Here is a 22,670-nt window from a genome sequence, read left to right on the forward strand (position 1 = left end):
GTTATTGATCGGAGAAGTGTCTCGATCATGTCTGCATAGTTCACGAACCGTAGGGTGACACACTTAAGGTTCGATGTTGTTTTTAAGTAGATATGGAATATGGTTTTGGAGTTCGAATATTGTTCAGAGTCTCGGATGGGATCCAGGACATCACGAGGAGTTCCGGAATGGTCTGGATAATAAGATTCATATATGGGAAGTCACATTCCAAGTTTGGGAATGGTCCGGTGAATTCATGGAAGGTTCTGGAAGGTTCTAGAATCATCCGAAACAATTCACTATGGCAGGTGAACCAGCCCTAGCCGACCCACCAAGTGGGAAGGTGGAGTCCCTCCACCTTCATGGCCGGCCACATGAGAAGGAAAGGGAGGAATCCCTCTTGATCTAGGTTTCCCAATTTGGTAAGTTTTGGAGTTGGACTTCAATGTGGTTTTGGGGTGAACCCTAGGCTTTCCACCTATTTAAAGGGGAGAGGAGGGGAGGGGCTGGCCAAGACTTGGCTGCACCACCAAGGGCACCAAGGGCCGGCGCCCTAGCCCCCTCTCTCTGAACCCTAGCGACTCCCTCCTCCACTTCTCTCCCGCACGGCTTACGGCGAAGCCCTGCCGGAGTTCTCCACCACCACCGTCACCACGCCGTCGTGCTGCCGGGATTCTGAGGAGGATCTACTACATCCGCTGCCCGTTGGAACGGGGAGAAGGATGTCTTCATTGACACCGTACGTGTGACCGAGTGCGGAGGTGCTGCCCGATTGTGGCACCGTCAAGATCTTCTACGCGCTTTTGAAAGCGGCAAGTGATCGACTACATCATCCATGAGATTTATCTCGTTAACGCTTAGCGATCTTCGAGGGTATGATGATCTCATCTCGTTGCTACCATCTACTAGATTAGATCTTGGCTTGTTATTCGTTCTTGCGGTAGGAAATTTTTTTTTTCTATGCTACGAATCCCTACATATAGGACTGGTCAAGTTTTTCAAGAAGTATGACAAGAGAACTGGGGCCCTTATCCGTCTCCCCTACATTCAAAATGTGCTGCTTCAACCTTTCTTCAACACTGAGCTCCTGTACCAGCTTGTGGAGGAGTGTGAGGCCATGCTCAACCAAGTCCTACCATATTGAACAAACCATAATCCTAGTTCTTCCTTGAATAGCAGCGGATGCATTCCAGTGATATAATTGCTTTGATAATATGTTTCCAAGCATGATATCAGAATGGAGAGCATGTACATGACTAGCTTGATGAAATAGATTGTAACTTCTGTGCACATGTTATGTCATATTGGGTGATGTGAATGTATCATTGGTACACATCTTATTGTGCAATCTGAAATATGGAAAATTCGTGTAAAAATATATTTTTTTTTTGATTATGGAAATTGAAACCAGTGACAGGCACTATAACAAGCCAGTCACTACAAAACCCCACAGGGCCGCGCCCTTCCATCGCACTAGTGATAGGCATCTATTTTTGCCTGTCATTAGTATGCACACACTACACTACTAGGAAAAAGCTTATAGCCGCACTCCTTACCGCCGGCGAGTACGATTTCAAGATGCCGGCGGTAAGGCCATTTAGACCCTCCTCGTGTTACCGCCGGCGAGTTTAAACAGGGTCGTTGGGGGTAGGACACTTACCGCCGGCGAAATGGAATCGAAAATGCCGGCGGTAAGGTGGGCCGAGACCACCCGGACGGGCCTCCAATTACCGCCGGCGATTTGGACTCGTAAATGCCGGGGATAATATAATTACCGCCGGCGAGATGGAGTTGCATGGGCCGGGGGTAACTTAGTCTGTTGTGGGTCATTTTGGGCCAAAATTACCGCCGGCGTCCCCGTTTCATTTTCGCCGGCCGTCGAGAGGCCCCCGCGAGCGAACGACCAACGGTGCCGGCCCAACCTCCCCACATCCCCCGTACTTCCCGGCCCAACCTCCACACATCCCCCATTCCTCCTCACGCTCTCCCCTCCTCTCCCCCTCACCACCCAGCGGTGCCGCCGCCACCTCGCGCAGTGGTGCGTCTCCGGCGATCTCGGGCCATGGCGACCCGCAGGGCGCTCTCCTCCCTCCTCCGATCGGCCTCCTGGGTCCACGGGGCCTCCCCCTCGCCGCGCGTCACTAGCGCCCGCTCCCCGCTCGCGTGACCAGAGCCGCCGCCGCCCAAGCCCAGCAGGAGCCCGACGACGTGCCGCAGCAGCACCCACCCAACATCAAGGAGGAGGAGAAGATGGCTGACAGCGGCGGAGTCAGCGCCAACAACGCCGCCGCCGGCAACGACGACGAGGAGGGCAACACCGCCCCGTTCCCCTAGACGGTAATACCTCCTTCCCATCCCTCCCATTTCGTATCCATCGAGCAGATCTGAGACAAGTTATTAGGAGAGTAGCAAACGATTTTCTGAGCATAATCTGCATCGGATGTTGCCTATTACTAGTTTCCAATCTAGCACGAGGGATCAATGGGAAAGAGGCCTAATTTTTCTCCCTCAGATCCCGTAGGTGTACATAAAGGTGTTGGTGATCCTTCCAGTCTGTACCATGTGTCCCTTTTTACTTGATGATTTTGTAGTAAATGATGTCCCAAGGTTTGTACCAAATTGTGAATTCATAGTAGGGTAACAACTTGCTACTGTGTGAACGCTGATTTGTTTGATGTTGCTTTTGCTTTACATACAGCTACATGTTTTTTTATTGTCAAGTTCATTGCACAGTTAAACACACTGCACCTATTGAGTTTACAACCAGTATAAAGTAGCAACCTAGCAGATGTTATGAAGGGGTGTTAGAAATTTTCCCAAGAATCCATGATGTCATCTGAAATGAACATTGACATTGATGTTTATTAACTTTATGGAACTTGTGCTGACTATATGTAGAGAAATGGCGTGCTATTCATCAGTGGTGATGTTCATTTTGGAGAAATCGCTCGTTTTGATTGTGGTGCTCAATATCCATTGTATGATATTACCTCAAGTGGTCTTACCCAGTCCGTCGAGAATTCTGTTCCAGCAGTATTTCAGTCTGTTATGAGACTTCTGGCTTGGCTAACACCAACACCCATGCGACTCTTCAACCCTAACTCACAAATCATGCTCATATGGTAAGCTTTCATTTCCTTAGAATACCACGAAGGCATGCCCTCCCTAAGAATCAATTACTGTAGGTTGTGTTCTAGAATTTTGTCTTACATGAATTTCCTTGCTTGTGATGATATGTACGAAGGTTCTTTTCAGTTAGTGCTGTAGCAGGATTATGTTCCTTTGTTTGCACGATTTGCATGTGTACCGGCAGCTTCACTAGTTTTTTTTTCCTTCCAAAAGCAGTAGTTTAATGCTAAAACTTCACCATGAATCATGTGAACTTAGTACTTGAAGTTTTATCCCTATCTTACTTATTTTCTGTTGTGTTTGAGGTGTGCTTGAACTCCTTTATGAATTGGTGTTCTGCTGTTGTATCTATCAGGTCAACCAAATTTTGGAGCGATTGAGATAGATTGGAATGCAGTACCTCCCCAAATTAAAGTTGAACTAAGAGACTTACAAGGTAATTTTGTTGTTGGTGTGGAGTTCCCTATATCCGAACTGAAACCATCAGATCGGAACAAAAAACAAGGGCGTTCTTTTGAACGGCATTGTGATCTCGAAACCGAGCTTCCATGGTTGGTACGGCGCTGGCTTGCTCTTCTGTTCTTTGGCACCATTGCTGGTACGCTATTCACAGCTATCTCAACATTGCAAACCAGTGTCTCACTTTTTCCTTGCACCACAACACCTATCTAGTTGTATGTCTTACCATGGATTTCATATGTTATCTGCAGTTTTTGTCGTAGCTGTGGTGCTGCTCGGAATCGGCTGCTTGTCAGCCACTAATATGGTTACTAAATACAAGGTGGCATTGCTACGCAGTACAGAGGACGGAAGCAGAGGATTTTGGTTTGACTACAGTTGGAAATACCGAATTAGACACTGACCAGAGATGTTCACAGGCTAAGGATCACTATGGCACATTTCAGTGTAAATATTGCATGCTGTGCAGCATACACATCACGGACTGGATACGTGTAACGTGGATACGATGAATTTTTGTGTAGTATCTTGGAGAAGTTGTCTCATAGAAATTCTTGTGCCTTTTTTTTAATCCTATTCAACATACCGCTGGCGCCTTCGCCAATTTGCCGGGGGTAACTTAAAATACCACCGGCGAGTACGGAGGTGCCGGTGGTACCAAATTACCGCCGGCGAATACACGAAAGCGCCGGGGATAACGTCACGTTACCGCTGGCGAAATGAAAGGTGCCGGCGGTAACCACTTACCACCGGCGAGGTGATCGCCGGCGAATCCGAAAGCGCCGGCGGTAAGCCTTTTCAGGTCGCCGGCGGTAAGCATTTTCCTAGTAGTGCTAGTGACAGGCACATGCCGGTCACTAGTAACCTAATACCAGTGACCAGTCATTAGTGACAGGCGCTTTGCCTATCACTAACATGCCTTTTGTGCCTGTCACTAGAGGCCTATTCTGCAGTAGTTTGGGCGGCTCGTTGAAGTTGAGCATTCTCGGATTCGAGCTGGATGAATCGGGAGGCGAAGTCCTTCACTATCGCTACGGTGGTTTGGATGGGCTATGACATGACACAAGACAAAACCGTTATATATATAAAGCTATCCTTGAGCCGATATTCTACTGCCAGCAGTTGAATATAGGCTCGGGGGCTGGTAGAGGAAGAATCATCATCAAAAGATGTAAGAAATACTGCGGTACTTACGTGCCCTTCAGGAGCTGAAGACAAAGAAGCAGCTGTCGAGGGGATTCCTTTTATATTCAATGAAGAAGGAACAGCTGATGTTCCATTCAACAAAGGTAGCTCTTCGACTGCGGCTGTTGTATGCTTGCTAGAGCTGGTCTTTGCCTTCTTCAGAGGAGGAGGCTCTATTTCTCCTTCATCACTGTATGAACATGTTCGACTACGTCAGTAACATGGATAAAAGGATATCAGTCAAGTTTAAAAACAAAGTGCGGGTGAAAAGCACTTACGATTCGAAGAGCAGCTCGTCCTCGTCGGCAAAGCCGCCCGATGGTCTCTTCGGTGGCTGAGCAGTGGACGCCTCCGGAGCTGCACCAACAAAGAGAACACGATCAACATCATTGTCGTATTGGTCACTGGGACTCGACTCCGTTGTATCGGTTAATTCATCATCAAGGTTTTTTTGGCATTCAGCAGAAGGGGCCTCAGGGCCGATAGGGTTGTTTTCTTCCTCTTCATTTTCAGAGGCCTCACTGTCCTCGACTACTTCGACGCGAGCTTCCACATTGCCGATGGACTCATCATCTTCGGGTTCCTCCCCAGTTTCAGATGCAGTAGGATAATACCTTGCAGTTGCAGGGACCTGTTAAGGCAAACACCGATTTAACATATCAAAACAAAATTATCAGACACAGATATCATATCGAGTATGGAACGTCAGGATTACCTCAGCTGGAAGATGAGTAAGTTCATACGGATCTTGGAGGGCCACTAGGGGAATAGAATCCTCTTGGCTGAAATAAGTCAAGCGTCTGACTTCGTCCAAGAGTTCTTTATCTGACAATTCTGCAACGTTGATTCGGGTCTCATCCTTGGAACCAGAATACAGCCACATCTAATGGACTCTAGACATTATTGGCTGAATGTGGCGCTTCAGAAATACAGCAACAACCTCAGTGCCGATCATTGTTTGACCATCGGCATTCTTCACTTCTAAAATCTTTTTCATACAAACCGTTGGCTACTACTTTTTCTTCGGCAGTAAAAATGTTTCTCCAGGACTTCTTCGGCGTCTCTTCTAGAACATCAACAAACTTCGGCAGGCCGGTGTTGTGTCCTGATGCTGGCTGATCTCTAAGATAAAACCACTTCGACCTCCAACCTTGGACAGATTCTCTCATCTGAAAGTTAAAATAATTAACTTCCTTTCGAACAACAAAGCTGACCCCACCGATGATGTAGGGTCCGCTGCGGCCGCTGTAGCATTTGACAAAGAAGATATTCTTCCATGGGCCCCAATGGGGATCAATACCAAGAAAAACTTTGCAAGTAGTAATAAAAATCGCGAGATGGAGGATGGAGTTCGGCGTCAGCTGCCAGAGCTGAATACTGTATGAGAATAAGAGGCACCGAAGTAATTCGTGTGCTGGGAGAGACAATCCTCAGTATAGGAAAGCAACAAATATGACAGTAAATCCGGCGGGGGATTAGGGCAAGAGTCTGAACCTGGCAAGCGGACATCTCCTTCGTCGTCGGAAATCAGCCCCAAACTTCGCATTTTCTTTTCGTCACACTTGGTGACGGTGGACGCAGTCCAATCGCATTGGGCGTCCTGGCGGCGGCAGTAGCTGCTCTAGGAGCGATCTTCTTTGGCGCGGCTGCGGTGGCCTTTGAACCAGTGGCGCTTGCAGCAGCGCTGGCAGTCACGGCGCCCTTCTTCTTGCCCATGGCTTCAGAGGACTCTTGAAGGTTCGAGGATCTGGGCACAGTGGCAATGGGAGCGAGAAGGAAGAAGAACAGGATGGCAGGGGTAGAATAAGTTAATCCCTAAGTTCTCCTTATAATGGGAAATCACTTTGGAATCGAGCCATCAGATTCGCACCGTTGAAAAATGGATGGGGATCTGGTTGAACATGTGCCGCAAAAAGAGGCGAACCGGAGGCCCATTACTTCCACTACGCGAGGATCGAGGAGACGCTTTGGTTAGCGCGCAATGTCCGGTCATTTCCAAAACTGACTGCGCGGACAAGGGGTGGGCCTGCTAGGTCACGTCCCATCAGTTTCGCTGCCACAGTTGCCACGCCATTGCTGATATCATCAAAGTCATCGGCTCCTCAGCGACGGAGCACCCGAATGAAAGTAAAACTCGAAGGAATCTATGTCATTCGGCTACACAATTTGAGTCTACGCACGGTTGCAAACATCCGTCCCTAGACTCAGGGGTTACTCCCATCGGGAGCGCTGGACGCGCACCCGATAAAAATGCCGAAGGCATCAACGACAGAAAGAAAAACGGACCTGAAGGTTCCATCAAATCCAGGTTCGAGCCCGGGGGCTTGAACATGTGTAGGGTAACATTGTTTTGCCATCGGCAGTTAACCAGTGTCGGTTCACCGAATAAATCTGGGCTTGTTACTCTTATCCCTTATGTATGATCAATTGTTCGGCTTCTCTCGAAGTCAGCAAGGACCCGATATATTCAAAATATCGGATGAAGAAGAAAATTCAAAAAATATCGACAGCAAGGTCTTCGGGTAGTACAACTTGACTCTACGCATGGATGCAAACATCCATCCCTAGACTCGGGGGTTACTCCCATCGGGAGCGCTGGACGCGCACCCGATATCAAGCGACTTCAACTTTACGATGAGCATGAAGACTCCGTATTCTTCGATTCATCAAGATGCTCGGATGAAGGCATCTTTAGTCCCTGCCCGAAACTTTGCTTCGGCCAGTCATTCGAGGGCTAATGACGTGGGCATTACCCTTCGGGTACCCGACGTTGGTCTACCTCCTTTGGCCCAACAAGGGGCCCATGAGGGTTGTCATGATCCAAGGTAGGCCCATACGTCGGTTACAACAAAGAAGGCTTACAAGAAGACGGATTCTTGACGAACAAGGCAAGTAGACGTCGATAAAGGAAAGGATAGATTAGATGTTGATGTAACCTAGTCGAGTTCGGACAGGACTCTCGGGACCTGGCCTCCTATATAAAGGCCAGGAGGGGGCCTGCCGTACGACACACTTACGCAGCCAGCACAATCTAGCATACACTAACCCTAGAAACTTTGCCTCTCGGCGAGTTCACCATATCAGTCTTTCGGCTGCCGCACTGTAACCTGTTTGTAATATCCCAGGTTTAGAGGCTAGAAAAAGAGAGAACACGAGAGTGTGCATTGCATTCATGCATAGAAAATCCAGGGAATTTTCGCGCGTTCATCTAAAACACAAAGTGATCGAGGTTTCTCTTGTGTCGATGGAATTGATGTATGTCATCGACACAAGTGCGATAAATTTCGACATGACCTTTGTTGATTTATTATGTTTTCGTGGGAAATAGTTTGAATTCAAATTCAAATATGAAAGACATAATTCAAATAAGAATTTGAATTGGAATTTGAATTATAAACAATTATATTAATACAAAGTAAATATAAATATAAATGAGAATCAAATATTACAAATAACAATTCACATAAGTATTATTACAACACTTATTAAAATATTACAAGTTATACAAGAAATATGAGATTACAAAATGGAACTAAAAGAATTCCTAAATCTAAATCTTCTTAACAGTTCTTGTTCTTCTTTCCCTGCAAAAGAAACAACAAAGACAAAGAAATGGGGTTAATGTTAAAATGTTTGCCTCACCTTTGGTGAGGCAATGTTAAATATTGGAAACTAGCTACTGGGAACTAGGAACTTGTCCTAATACCCAAATTTCGATTAGAGGGAGAAACACTTTCTTAGGCGACATTAGGGTCAAATGGATCATTTAAGGGACAATTGGACGACACTTGGATCAGGAGAGGCAACACTGATCATGAAGGCAGCATGAGACTAAGGCAATATGGGCATGATCCATTTTTCTTTCTAGACAGGCAACAATGCAACAAATAAGTTCCCTCTAATCTAGCTTGTTTCCTTAAAGCCCACAAATTCATCAAAATAGATCATTTGTGACATAGAAAAGTCATAATGATCTTACTCAAATATTTTAAAGTCATTTGCTGAATAAGCAAAGCTTAATTGCTCCCAGATCTGTGAGTAAGCCATACATAATTAAGCCATATGAATTAAACCACAGATGCAATGTCATACACCAGCAAGTAATACACTTGGCTGTATTCCAAAATAAAGGCCCACATGATTAAGTATGAGCATTAGCCGAAGCCCCACCAGGTCACTGGATGGATAAGAGAGAAAGGAAAATAGTGCTACACATGGATAAGGAAGGCATCAATCAAAGCTTGCAATAGGTGGAAAGTAACCAGCATTGAAACTTGAACAATCACATGATGTCACATGCAAGCAGCACAGTCACAACATGCAGACTGTGTGCTGTCACACACACAGCCAACAGTCCAGCACTACAAAAGCAAAGCAGCAGTCCAGCCGTGCCATGTGATGCATTCACCAGCAAACCATTTCTGTAGTTCATCTCACACCCCGGCACACTATCCAGCAAAAGCAAGAACACATCAGTAGTAACTTGTTTTGTTTCACATACATATGAGCCAAATAGCAAATCAGGAAGCTAGGAGGAGGAGGCTATAACAAGTAGGTTGGATCAGATTCTGAGGAACAAGCATGCCACAAGAAGAAGATCAATCCATAATCCAGAAGGCCAAGATCTATACAAACAGCAGGTTGATCCATCAACTTAATAAAAGCATGTGTTCTTAACCTTTGCATCTTAGGGAAAATAAAAGGGTAATATGCAAAGGAAGCAGATTCATCTACCCTTCAACTAAGTTTTCACTTAGGAGGATTGGAAGGATTTGTTTTCTCTCAGATAGGCATAGAGGTGTTATGCTAAGTCATCACAGAGAATTAAAAAGGCCGCATAAAAGTATCTGTTCTTATCCAAAATTTTGCCTCAGCCTTTGCATCACAGGTTAAGCCAAGAAAGCAAGTCACGTCTGTTCTTATCAGTTTATATTTAGATAAAGGGGACACCAAGATCCACAAGTAAATCCAACATCTCCAAAATCATTTCTTAGTGGCTAATGAGCAACTAGATCATACTCAAGACATTAGCAGGGCATCAGTTTATGTGTTCTAACACATCTACTGTCCCATATCATCGGCGCACATGGTTTAATCATCACTATAAGTAGCCAAAATGAATTAATAAGCTCAAGAATTCCACTTAGGGTCCAGGAATTATTCCCAGGCCAACCAAGTGGAACCCTAGCAACAAACACAGGGAGTATAGGCATACCAGCTCACCCAACAAGCCACCAAGTAAATTACTAGCTGCCAGAAACAATAATGGCATCTTGTTTATACTCCAGTAATAAGCAACATAACCAAATTCCAACAACCAGCTCAAGCTTTAACTCAAGCCTCTACAAACATGCTGATAAATAAATGGATTTAGATTTCAGTATAGTATCAAGTCCATCTTCATCAGAAGGAGAAGAATAGCAAGCCGACCATGCCATAGATGAATAATCACCCCAAGCAGAGGCATCCTTGCACCAACTAAACCAGGATCAATCAAGCTATAAAATAAGCACATGGAAGAGATCACCACGAGCTAAGCATTACTGGTCAAACCATATTTTCCAGTCCACACTATAAGTGCACCAATCACTAGGCGCACTAAATCAATTAGCAGTAGATGCACAGGTACAGGAAATCATCACTCTTAAGCAACAACTAGCAGCAATGCTACAATCACCACAAGAAGATAATCAGGCCAAGCACACACAAGTTCCTGGCCAACAAATTCACCACTATAGAGAATACAGAGAGAGGAAGAGAGGGGGAATAGCTCACAGTGGTGCGGGCGAATAGGGGAAGAGACCAGCGCCGGGGTTGCGTCCGCGACACCATCCCACCGGCGTCGAGGTCGAGGATGCAGTGATAACAGCGACATCACCACCAGTTCATTGACACCGGGGTTGCATTGGCGACGCCGTCCTGCCGGCGTCGAGTCACCCACCAGTAGTCACCGCATTACAGCACCATCAGCAGCAGTACAACATCTCCACACCAGCACCACACCACCCGTACAAGTACACGGACGCCAGGGTTGCCGTCGAGCACGTTTACAGGGGCGTGGAGAGAATGGCGCCGACGGGGTTTGTGTGGAGGAGGTCAAGGTGTAGCGTGGAGGGCCATAGCTGGCCGGAGTAGCGACGGCGGTGGCCTGAATCTCCACCGGCGGAGCTAGGGTTCCGGGGTCGGGGTGACCGCTAGAGACCACAGCGGCCAAATCAACCAAGGGGAGGTGGTAGAGTTCGTCGAGGAGAGCAAAAGCCCCATCACGCCGGTGCCGGGGTTGGCCAGGAGCGGTCGGGGGCGAGCGGCGCCGCCGCAGGGGCGTGGTGGACGCGAGAGAGAAGAGGGGTGAGGGCGGTGACCGTGTGCGTGCGTGTGAGAGGGGTAAGCGAGAGAGAGGGGTCGGGTCGGTGTCTTGCCTGGCGACCAGGTCGGACCAGGCCAGGTTTGGGCCAAACTAGTTGGGCCAGCCCATTTAATCATTTAATTATTATTTTTACTTATTTATTTATCTTCTAAATAAATCAAGTCATGAGAAACTCCAAAAATAAGTAAATTGTTCCTAAAATTTAGAATTTATAAATACAAGTGAAAACAGAAAACAAATACCACAAAAGCCAAAGAAAAATAAAATGAACTTTTCACTAATTCTAGAAAATCAAATTTTACATCTTAAAACTATTAAGACAGAAATATTTAAAATATATATATATGTATATTTTTATTTCTGTTTTTCACATCAAGAAAATAAAAAATTACTTTCTATTAAAAAAAATTCATATAAAACAACAATTGTTTCTTTATGGTTATGTTTAATCATATGAAAACCCTAATTGAACATTACTTCAACTATTAATTAAAACCCTAAACCCTAATAGTATTTATCCTTTTTAAGTCTTTTAAAAATAATATAGTGTTAAATCCATTATTACTTCTATCTCCAAATTAGTAATAATTTCAACTCTACTATCAATTACCATTTTAATAATGAAATCACCATTTAGAAACCCTAATTCTAATATAAACAAGAATCTTGGTCTCATCATTTTATGTGATCACCCTAAATTAGTTCTAATCCTAAAACCCTAGGAGTTTATCCCATGTGATCATATAACTTACACTTTTACTTATAGAACCTTAATAAGCAACAAATGAATTCATGCTTGTGATCTACTAGAATAAAACTAGGACAATTCACATGAAGTCATCATTCCATGTCTTCATTCTTGAATAAACCTTGTATGATCCACTAGTGGCACTTAAGTGAAAACCCTAGCTTGCTAATCTCACATTGACACCATTGATCACCATTCTTAGTACACCACCATTGGAATCTACCTCAAGTATCATACCCTAGTAGAACCATGGTGATCACCCATAATACCAATCTTGAATAGCAATTCACATCACATGCTCCTATTCAACTAAACCCTACCTAAGCAATAATAAACCATTTAGTTTAGAAATCCATTATTGGTTACTCAGTGAAACAAATAGGAAGATATAGTAAACCATAATAATTAACTCATGGAACCACCTTGATAACCATCCTTTAATATGATGCCTATGAGAAACTATAGTAATAAACCTGCCAATACTTGTTGCACCTAGACCCATCCAACGTAAGAACCAACTAGTCCCTATTAGGGATCTAAATGAATGCAATAGTAAACCCTAGAAACACTTAACTCCTATTCATAGTAATTCTTATTCTTTAAACATCTGTTCTTCAAAAGTTATTCTTTTGAAGTGCAAATGTCAATCAAACCATAGAAGCCTTAATTCTTATTTGAAATACTTATTACTTTTTAATCAATCTGTTCTTCAAAAGTTATTCTTTTGAAGAGGATACACAAGTAAACCAAATGAGTAAATAGTTCTTATTGGAACTACCTATTAATTCTTAATTAACCTGTTCTTCAAAAGTTATTCTTTTGAAGTATAATATAAGTAATCATCAACCATGTCCTATAGAACTTAAAACTGACAACTACACTTGGCTTGTTATGCAACCACTATTCCTTTATGTGTATGCTTGTTATGATGCATTATATCATGTGTTTATGCTATTTATATCACCAAACCCTAATAAGAACCTTGTTTCAGAACCATTCTAAAAGTGCAACAAACCCTAAAGAAATCTTTATAACTCACCCAATCCTAAATCATCGGGGTTAGGTTACACTCGGGACGATTGCATCTCATACTATGCATTATAACATCTTTGCCAGTTCTTTAAACATTGGCCTTACCGGACAATGATGGTCTTTCAGAATTTGGAGTTATCACGTATCCAAGCTTTTGCCTGCATAGTCTTGCAGTCAAGAAAGGCAAGTTCATCGCTTGCTCATGTCATTTGATTATTTTTATCAAACTATATGCAAAGTACTATACTTATCACTCTTGCATTGAAAAGCAAAGTATTATTTTACAATTATGAATATGACTATGTGGTGGACAATGGAACCATGGTATGTGTTGATTGGTGGAGGTTCCATTGCAAGGGTACTACTCATCTAGGACTAAGTACCAATGTCGTCCAGTGATTCTAGCGTCGTACATATCGCGTTGACCATAAGATCTATAATGGCTCTGGGGAAGCCAGCTGTATTTTTTCCCTCTTGCATATCAACGGACCTGGTGGAGCCTGGCTGGGTGTTGGGATAACACTGCAGTAGGTTGGGAACTCCTTTAAAATCCCCATCCGTGTGGATGAGAGGCTCTATCGTCTATGAGGGATTGTCCGACGTACATCGGGGGTAAAGCCGTATGATCGGGAGATGTCTACCGGGGATATACGGGTGGACAAAAGGGTGGGTATGCAAGGTCGCGGAGAAGGCGGTGTTTGGCTTGGATCTTACACCTGGCCTCACACCAAGGAAGTGTGGACGGGAAAGAATTCGCCTGGTTGGCAACAAGGATAAGGTCTCTTATGAGAAAAGTAACGCACCTCTGCAGAGTGTATCAAATTGTGGCTGTCACTCCCTGTTCCGGGAAGGGAACTGCGAACGCGGCAGGAAAGGAACTCCGTGAAGTTCTGTTCAACCTGTGAGGACTGACGGGCATAGTTTTCAGAATAAAATAAACCTTTTGAAGAAATGTTTACGAAAACTTGCATTCGCCTATGACTTTCTGGTCGGTGGCTGTAGTTAGTGCATGATACACCTATTTCCTAATATGAACTTGCTGAGTACGCTCGTACTCATTCCCTCCCATTTGAACCCCTTCTTAGATCAAAGGCATCGGTGGAGAAACTACCGTGGAACTCGAAGACAAAGGAGTCAACTGCAACAAGATGAAGGATCCAAGCAAAGAAGTCAATGGAGTCAACTTCTGCAGCAACTAGAGTGGAAACTTAGACTAGTAATAGAAGGGAACCTTTCCCTAATCCTAGCACCTAAGTAGCTAGATTTCTATAGCAAGCCAAGTAGCTCTTAAACTTGGGTTAGCAATAAGTTAGACTTTGAGTCGTTCTTCTGGAGCTTTATTTGAAGTTTTACCTCACTGTAAAGTAGGAGGCTGTGTTTATCTTATGTAAACAGTTCGTCTGTACTTCTATAGACATACCTTGGACTCGCATATGTTTCTGTTGTACCACTCTGAGGGATGTAATATGAGTGGAACGGTGTTTCACTTGTGTTATATCAACGACTTGTGTACTACACCATGCAGTGGTACGCTGGGTCACCACAGCTGGTATCAGAGCAAATGCTTTGACCCTAGGATTAAAACGCTTTAAAGGAGACCTATAGGTTTGGTAGTGTCTATAGGAAGTTATCTTAGCTAAACCAACTATTCTTTTGACTTGAGAAGGGTATTCACTTGTGAATAATCCTGACACACTTGAGTCAATCTTTCTTATCTATCTTTTTGAAGTAAAGTTAGTTAGTTATCTTGCTTCATTTCAAATAACTAGTACACCATTGGAGCTTAAGATAATTGGTTGGTAGTAGACCACAGTTGGTATACAATACATGGTAGTCCAAAGAGAGGATACAACCATAAGGAAGATATCCTATTGGAAGAGGTATACCAATGCAAGTTATGGTTAAGTAAGAGTTATTCAAAGTACTAAGATAAATGATATTAAGTGAGGAAGATAAGTTATATGAGGTAGTATATACCTATGATGAGTCAATCATGGGAGGTAAGGAAGAGTGATAGGAGTTAGCTAAGTCTACTTTTAATAGTAGAATTGGTAATCATATCTGATTCACTTGAGAGTCATTATGTGATGGAGTAGAACATTATAAGTGAGTTAAAAGGAGTATGATGAGGAGTAAGATTTTAAAAGATAGCTCAAGAATTCAGACCTTAGAACCTTGGCAACTATGCCAAGTATGTTAGAACCATAGTCCATAGTCTGAAAAAGGCTTTATTAGAGCATAGTTTATAACGAAACCTGGAGTTATAGTTGGTATACTCTAAAAATCCCGTGTTTAGAGTAGCCATGCTATGGCCTCGAGAAATCATGTGAAGTTAGTTTTCAATTGAATGGAAGGTAAGTTAGTACTTTCCAAGGAAATTAGGTCAACCATAATCCATTGGACCAATTTGCTCAAGTTTATTTGATTGCAAGTGAGCAATCGAGGTAAATATTGAGACAAATAGTAGGAACCCATATATATGTGCTAAGTATCACAACTTAAACCTATCTTATGTGGTGTTATATACTACACATCTGAGCCTGATGTTTAGGGATGTTTTACCCAACTATTATATTCAGGTATATACGGATGTGTATTATAAGCACAAAGCTAGATTTTCTTGGATTTTATTGGATTTTCATTGATTGACTAGATCCATTCATGAAGTTTGACTTTGATATGCAAATGCATGTTGCAATATCAAGCTCTTACTTGATGTTATAGATCTAGAGGGTAAAGGTATTTGTGTGAGGAAGTGACGAATTCGGAAGATTTTGAAGACAAGATGAAGGTTCACTAGCGGAAGGAAGTCAAATTGTGGAAAGCAACCAAAATACTCTAAAGGAAGGACCAAACAAAACTCACTTTTATCCTTAATCAAGGAGTATTTCAGCATGGAAGTACCATGAAAGTGAAAAAAAGTGAATATGGAGCAGTAGAAGTGGAGCCATATTCATTATGGAAGAAGAGAATGCAAGTGGAGTCACTTATGATACTACTTTGATAGCGTCAACGAGTGGATTTCTTGCAAAGTAAACCCTGGAAGAAGGAAAATAGACAAGTAAAGGCGCAGCTGATATAATAAGACCGCAGCTAATATAGAATAATTATGAAGAGAAAGCATTGTAAGTGAGGTAGATTTTAATTAAAACTATAAAAGTATCCGCAGCTGGTAGGTCGATGTTGACTAGAACCATAAAATAGTTCACAGCTGGTATCAAACAAGCCACATCTGGTATTAGATAGTCTGCATCTTAATCATCTTTTCACTCTAAAGGAAAGAGGGATTCCGCAGCTGGTAAACATTTAGTCGGAGGATTCACATCGGATACCCACAATTGTGTGGATACACCACAAGAATTCTTCATGAGACTCTAGAAAAGTACAAACTCTAAGCCAGACCAAGATCAATTCTCTAACCTTGGAGTTTAATAATTAGAAGAAGAGAATCTAGAAGACCATTAGTAAACTCCAAGGGGGAGAGGAGGGCTGAAGGAGAAGTATTAAGATATGATATTTGGAGTATGATAGACCAAGAAGAAGGTCTGAACTGAGAGGAAGTTCGATCTTATTTTCATCAGGTTGTTGGGAAGTACCCATATCAGAGTACTCTCAGGAGGATGTCAGACCAGAAGCCGAAGTTCATATCTCGAAGAAGTAAGGGTTAGATCCTAACTTGAGTGGGTAATTGATAATTAGTCCGAAGTAAAAGAGCACAAGTAAGTCTAAGATAATAAAGTTGGATGAAGAAGATGTCGGAGGACAATTAAAAGCTTAAGAAGGTCAAAGATCGAAGGGTTTGACCACACCAACACTAATGTTTATTAGAAAGATTCCTTTCATGAAACCTAAAGAAACCAAAAAGGGGGATAATTGATATAAACTAGAAGCCATGATTGGATGGACTAAATGAGTCTAATCCATTTGTAGGAACAAACCATCAGGACCATGCCTATTGTAAGTACCTTGCTAAGTACCATTGTTATAGTAATGATAGTGAGGGAAAACAAAACCCTACCTTCAACAAACCTTTCCGAACAAAGCTTTTGATACCAAATAGAAAATTCTCACCGCTGACACCATCTTTATAATATCAACAACTTGTTAAGTATCATTATTGCAATTTTGGTAGTATGGGAAAAACAAAATATTATCCTAAATCAACCACTTCAGAATCTAGTTGTTTAAGGACCACTGTTCAGTATCACCACAACCATAAGTACACCTTAAGTACAAGAAGACGTCCTAATCCAAGGATCTTTGGATAGCAAGACTATAAGCTTGGAGTGTTGGAAGAAATCATAGAACTGAAGCAAGTATCAGTGCTAGATATCATAGGACTCCAGGAAGGATCTGGACAAGGGATATATTCAATTATACCTAAGGAGATCACCATGGCATTTGGTAGGATCATGATCTGTTCAAATCAGTTCCACATTCCGAAACATGAGAGCATTCGAACTTCGGGGCGAAGTTCAGTTTAAGGGGGAGAGGCTGTAATATCCCAGGTTTAGAGGCTAGAAAAAGAGAGAACACGAGAGTGTGCATTGCATTCATGCATAGAAAATCCGGGGAATTTTCGCGCGTTCATCTAAAACACAAAGTGATCGAGGTTTCTCTTGTGTCGATGGAATTGATGTATGTCATCGACACAAGTGCGATAAATTTCGACATGACCTTTGTTGATTTATTATGTTTTCGTGGGAAATAGTTTGAATTCAAATTCAAATATGAAAGACATAATTCAAATAAGAATTTGAATTGGAATTTGAATTATAAACAATTATATTAATACAAAGTAAATATAAACATAAATGAGAATCAAATATTACAAATAACAATTCACATAAGTATTATTACAACACTTATTAAAATATTACAAGTTATACAAGAAATATGAGATTACAAAATGGAACTAAAAGAATTCCTAAATCTAAATCTTCTTAACAGTTCTTGTTCTTCTTTCCCTGCAAAAGAAACAACAAAGACAAAGAAATGGGGTTAATGTTAAAATGTTTGCCTCACCTTTGGTGAGGCAATGTTAAATATTGGAAACTAGCTACTGGGAACTAGGAACTTGTCCTAATACCCAAATTTCGATTAGAGGGAGAAACACTTTCTTAGGCGACATTAGGGTCAAATGGATCATTTAAGGGACAATTGGACGACACTTGGATCAGGAGAGGCAACACTGATCATGAAGGCAGCATGAGACTAAGGCAATATGGGCATGATCCATTTTTCTTTCTAGACAGGCAACAATGCAACAAATAAGTTCCCTCTAATCTAGCTTGTTTCCTTAAACCCCACAAATTCATCAAAATAGATCATTTGTGACATAGAAAAGTCATAATGATCTTACTCAAATATTTTAAAGTCATTTGCTGAATAAGCAAAGCTTAATTGCTCCCAGATCTGTGAGTAAGCCATACATAATTAAGCCATATGAATTAAACCACAGATGCAATGTCATACACCAGCAAGTAATACACTTGGCTGTATTCCAAAATAAAGGCCCACATGATTAAGTATGAGCATTAGCTGAAGCCCCACCAGGTCACTGGATGGATAAGAGAGAAAGGAAAATAGTGCTACACATGGATAAGGAAGGCATCAATCAAAGCTTGCTAACCAGCATTGAAACTTGAACAATCACATGATGTCACATGCAAGCAGCACAGTCACAACATGCAGACTGTGTGCTGTCACACACACAGCCAACAGTCCAGCACTACAAAAGCAAAGCAGTAGTCCAGCCGTGCCATGTGATGCATTCACCAGCAAACCATTTATGTAGTTCATCTCACACCCTGGCACACTATCCAGCAAAAGCAAGAACACATCAGTAGTACCTTGTTTTGTTCACATACATATGAGCCAAATAGCAAATCAGGAAGCTAGGAGGAGGAGGCTACAACAAGTAGGTTGGATCAGATTCTGAGGAACAAGCATGCCACAAGAAGAAGATCAATCCATAATCCAGAAGGCCAAGATCTATACAAACAGCAGGTTGATCCATCAACTTAATAAAAGCATGTGTTCTTAACCGTTGCATCTTAGGGAAAATAAAAGGGTAATATGCAAAGGAAGCAGATCCATGTACCCTTCAACTAAGTTTTCACTTAGGAGGATTGGAAGGATTTGTTTTCTCTCAGATAGGCATAGAGGTGCTATGCTAAGTCATCACAGAGAATTAAAAAGGCCGCATAAAAGTATCTGTTCTTATCCAAAATTTTGCCTCAGCCTTTGCATCACAGGCTAAGCCAAGAAAGCAAGTCATGTCTGTTCTTATCAGTTTATATTTAGATAAAGGGGACACCAAAATCCACAAGTAAATCCAACATCTCCAAAATCATTTCTTAGTGGCTAATGAGCAACTAGATCATACTCAAGACATTAGCAGGGCATCCGTTTATGTGTTCTAACACATCTACTGTCCCATATCATCGGTGCACATGGTTTAATCATCACTATAAGCAGCCAATATTAATTAATAAGCTCAAGAATTCCACTTAGGGTGCAGGAATTGTTCCCAGGCCAACCAAGTGGAACCCTAGCAACAAACAGAGGGAGTATAGGCATACCAGCTCACCCAACAAGACACCAAGTAAATTACTAGCTGCCAGAAACAATAATGGCATCTTGTTTATACTCCAGTAATAAGCAACATAACCAAATTCCAACAACCAGCTCAAGCTTTAACTCAAGCCTCTACAAACATGCTGATAAATAAATGGATTTAGATTTCAGTATAGTATCTAGTCCATCTTCATCAGAAGGAGAAGAATAGCAAGCCGACCATGCCATAGATGAATAATCACCCCAAGCAGAGGCATCCTTGCACCAACTAAACCAGGATCAATCAAGCTATAAAATAAGCACATGGAAGAGATCACCACGAGCTAAGCATTACTGGTCAAACCATATTTTCCAGTCCACACTATAAGTGCACCAATCACTAGGCGCACTAAATCAATTAGCAGTAGATGCACAGGTACAGGAAATCATCACTCTTAAGCAACAACTAGCAGCAATGCTACAATCACCACAAGAAGATAATCAGGCCAAGCACACACAAGTTCCTGGCCAACAAATTCAGCACTATAGAGAATACAGAGAGAGGAAGAGAGGGGGAATAGCTCACAGTGGTGCGGGCGAATAGGGGAAGAGACCGGCGCCGGGGTTGCGTCCGCGGCACCGTCCCACCGGCGTCGAGGTCGAGGATGCAGTGATAACAGCGACAGCACCACCAGTTCATTGACGCCGGGGTTGCGTCAGCGACGCCGTCCTGCCGGCGTCGAGTCACCCACCAGTAGTCACCACATTATAGCACCATCAGCAGCAGTACAACATCTCCACACCAGCACCACACCACCCGTACAAGTACACGGACGCCAGGGTTGCCGTCGAGCACGTTTACAGGGGCGTGGAGAGAATGGCGCCGACGGGGTTTGTGTGGAGGAGGTCAAGGTGTAGCGTGGAGGGCCGTAGCTGGCCGGAGTAGCGACGGCGGTGGCCTGAATCTCCACCGGTGGAGCTAGGGTTCCGGGGTCAGGGGTAACCGCTAGAGACCACAGCGGCCAAATCAACCAAGGGGAGGTGGTAGAGTTCGTTGAGGAGAGCAAAAGCCCCATCACGCCGGTGCCGGGGTTGGCCAGGAGCGGCCGGGGGCGAGCGGCGCCGCCGCAGGGGCGTGGTGGACGCGAGAGAGAAGAGGGGTGAGGGCGGTGACCGTGTGCTTGCGTGTGAGAGGGGTAAGCGAGAGAGAGGGGTCGGGTCGGTGTCTTGCTTGGCGACCAGGTTGGACCAGGCCAGGTTTGGGCCAAACCAGTTGGGCCAGCCCATTTAATCATTTAATTATTATTTTTTACTTATTTATTTATCTTCTAAATAAATCAAGTCATGAGAAACTCCAAAAATAAGTAAATTGTTCCTAAAATTTAGAATTTATAAATACAAGTGAAAACAGAAAACAAATACCACAAAAGCCAAAGAAAAATAAAATGAACTTTTCACTAATTCTAGAAAATCAATTTTTACATCTTAAAATTATTAAGACAGAAATATTTAAAATATATATATATGTATATTTTTATTTCTGTTTTTCACATCAAGAAAATAAAAAATTGCTTTCTATTAAAAAAATTCATATAAAACAACAATTGTTTCTTTATGGTTATGTTTAATCATATGAAAACCCTAATTGAACATTACTTCAACTATTAATTAAAACCCTAAACCCTAATAGTATTTATCCCTTTTAAGTCTTTTAAAAATAATATAGTGTTAAATCCATTATTACTTCTATCTCCAAATTAGTAATAATTTCAACTCTACTATCAATTACCATTTTAATAATGAAATCACCATTTAGAAACCCTAATTCTAATATAAACAAGAATCTTGGTCTCATCATTTTATGTGATCACCCTAAATTAGTTCTAATCCTAAAACCCTAGGAGTTTATCCCATGTGATCATATAACTTACACTTTTACTTATAGAACCTTAATAAGAAACAAATGAATTCATGCTTGTGATCTACTAGAATAAAACTAGGACAATTCACATGAAGTCATCATTCCATGTCTTCATTCTTGAATAAACCTTGTATGATCCACTAGTGGCACTTAAGTGAAAACCCTAGCTTGCTAATCTCACACTGACACCATTGATCACCATTCTTAGTACACCACCATTGGAATCTACCTCAAGTATCATACCCTAGTAGAACCATGGTGATCACCCATAATACCAATCTTGAATAGCAATTCACATCACATGCTCCTATTCAACTAAACCCTACCTAAGCAATAATAAACCATTTAGTTTAGAAATCCATTATTGGTTACTCAGTGAAACAAATAGGAAGATATAGTAAACCATAATAATTAACTCATGGAACCACCTTGATAACCATCCTTTAATATGATGCCTATGAGAAACTATAGTAATAAACCTGCCAATACTTGTTGCACCTAGACCCATCCAACGTAAGAACCAACTAGTCCCTATTAGGGAACTAAATGAATGCAATAGTAAACCCTAGAAACACTTAACTCCTATTCATAGTAATTCTTATTCTTTAAACATCTGTTCTTCAAAAGTTATTCTTTTGAAGTGCAAATGTCAATCAAACCATAGAAGCCTTAATTCTTATTTGAAATACTTATTACTTTTTAATCAATCTGTTCTTCAAAAGTTATTCTTTTGAAGAAGATACACAAGTAAACCAAATGAGTAAATAGTTCTTATTGGAACTACCTATTAATTCTTAATTAACCTGTTCTTCAAAAGTTATTCTTTTGAAGTATAATATAAGTAATCATCAACCATGTCCTATAGAACTTAAAACTGACAACTACACTTGGCTTGTTATGCAACCACTATTCCTTTATGTGTATGCTTGTTATGATGCATTATATCTTGTGTTTATGCTATTTATATCACCAAACCCTAATAAGAACCTTGTTTGAGAACCATTCGAAAAGTGCAACAAACCCTAAAGAAATCTTTATAACTCACCCAATCCTAAATCATCGGGGTTAGGTTACACTCGAGACGATTGCATCTCATACTATGCATTATAACATCTTTGCCAGTTCTTTAAACATTGTCCTTACCGGACAATGATGGTCTTTCAGAATTTGGAGTTATCACGTATCGAAGCTTTTGCCTGCATAGTCTTGCAGTCAAGAAAGGCAAGTTCATCGCTTGCTCATGTCATTTGATTATTTTTATCAAACTATATGCAAAGTACTATACTTATCAC

The 22,670-nt window shown here is 42.0% G+C and overlaps 1 long non-coding RNA gene across 1 annotated transcript; it reads left to right on the forward strand.

Annotated features, from left to right (window-relative positions):
* Positions 1–1,898: 1,898 nt before the first annotated feature.
* On the forward strand, positions 1,899–4,118 carry LOC127330754 (uncharacterized). Its single transcript, XR_007869415.1, has 4 exons — positions 1,899–2,316; positions 2,878–3,101; positions 3,464–3,706; positions 3,819–4,118. It is a non-coding gene; the product is annotated as an uncharacterized lncRNA (long non-coding RNA).
* The last annotated feature ends 18,552 nt before the right edge of the window (positions 4,119–22,670 follow it).

Source organism: Lolium perenne, chromosome 2, assembly GCF_019359855.2.
Source record: "Lolium perenne isolate Kyuss_39 chromosome 2, Kyuss_2.0, whole genome shotgun sequence".
NCBI lineage: Eukaryota > Viridiplantae > Streptophyta > Magnoliopsida > Poales > Poaceae > Lolium > Lolium perenne.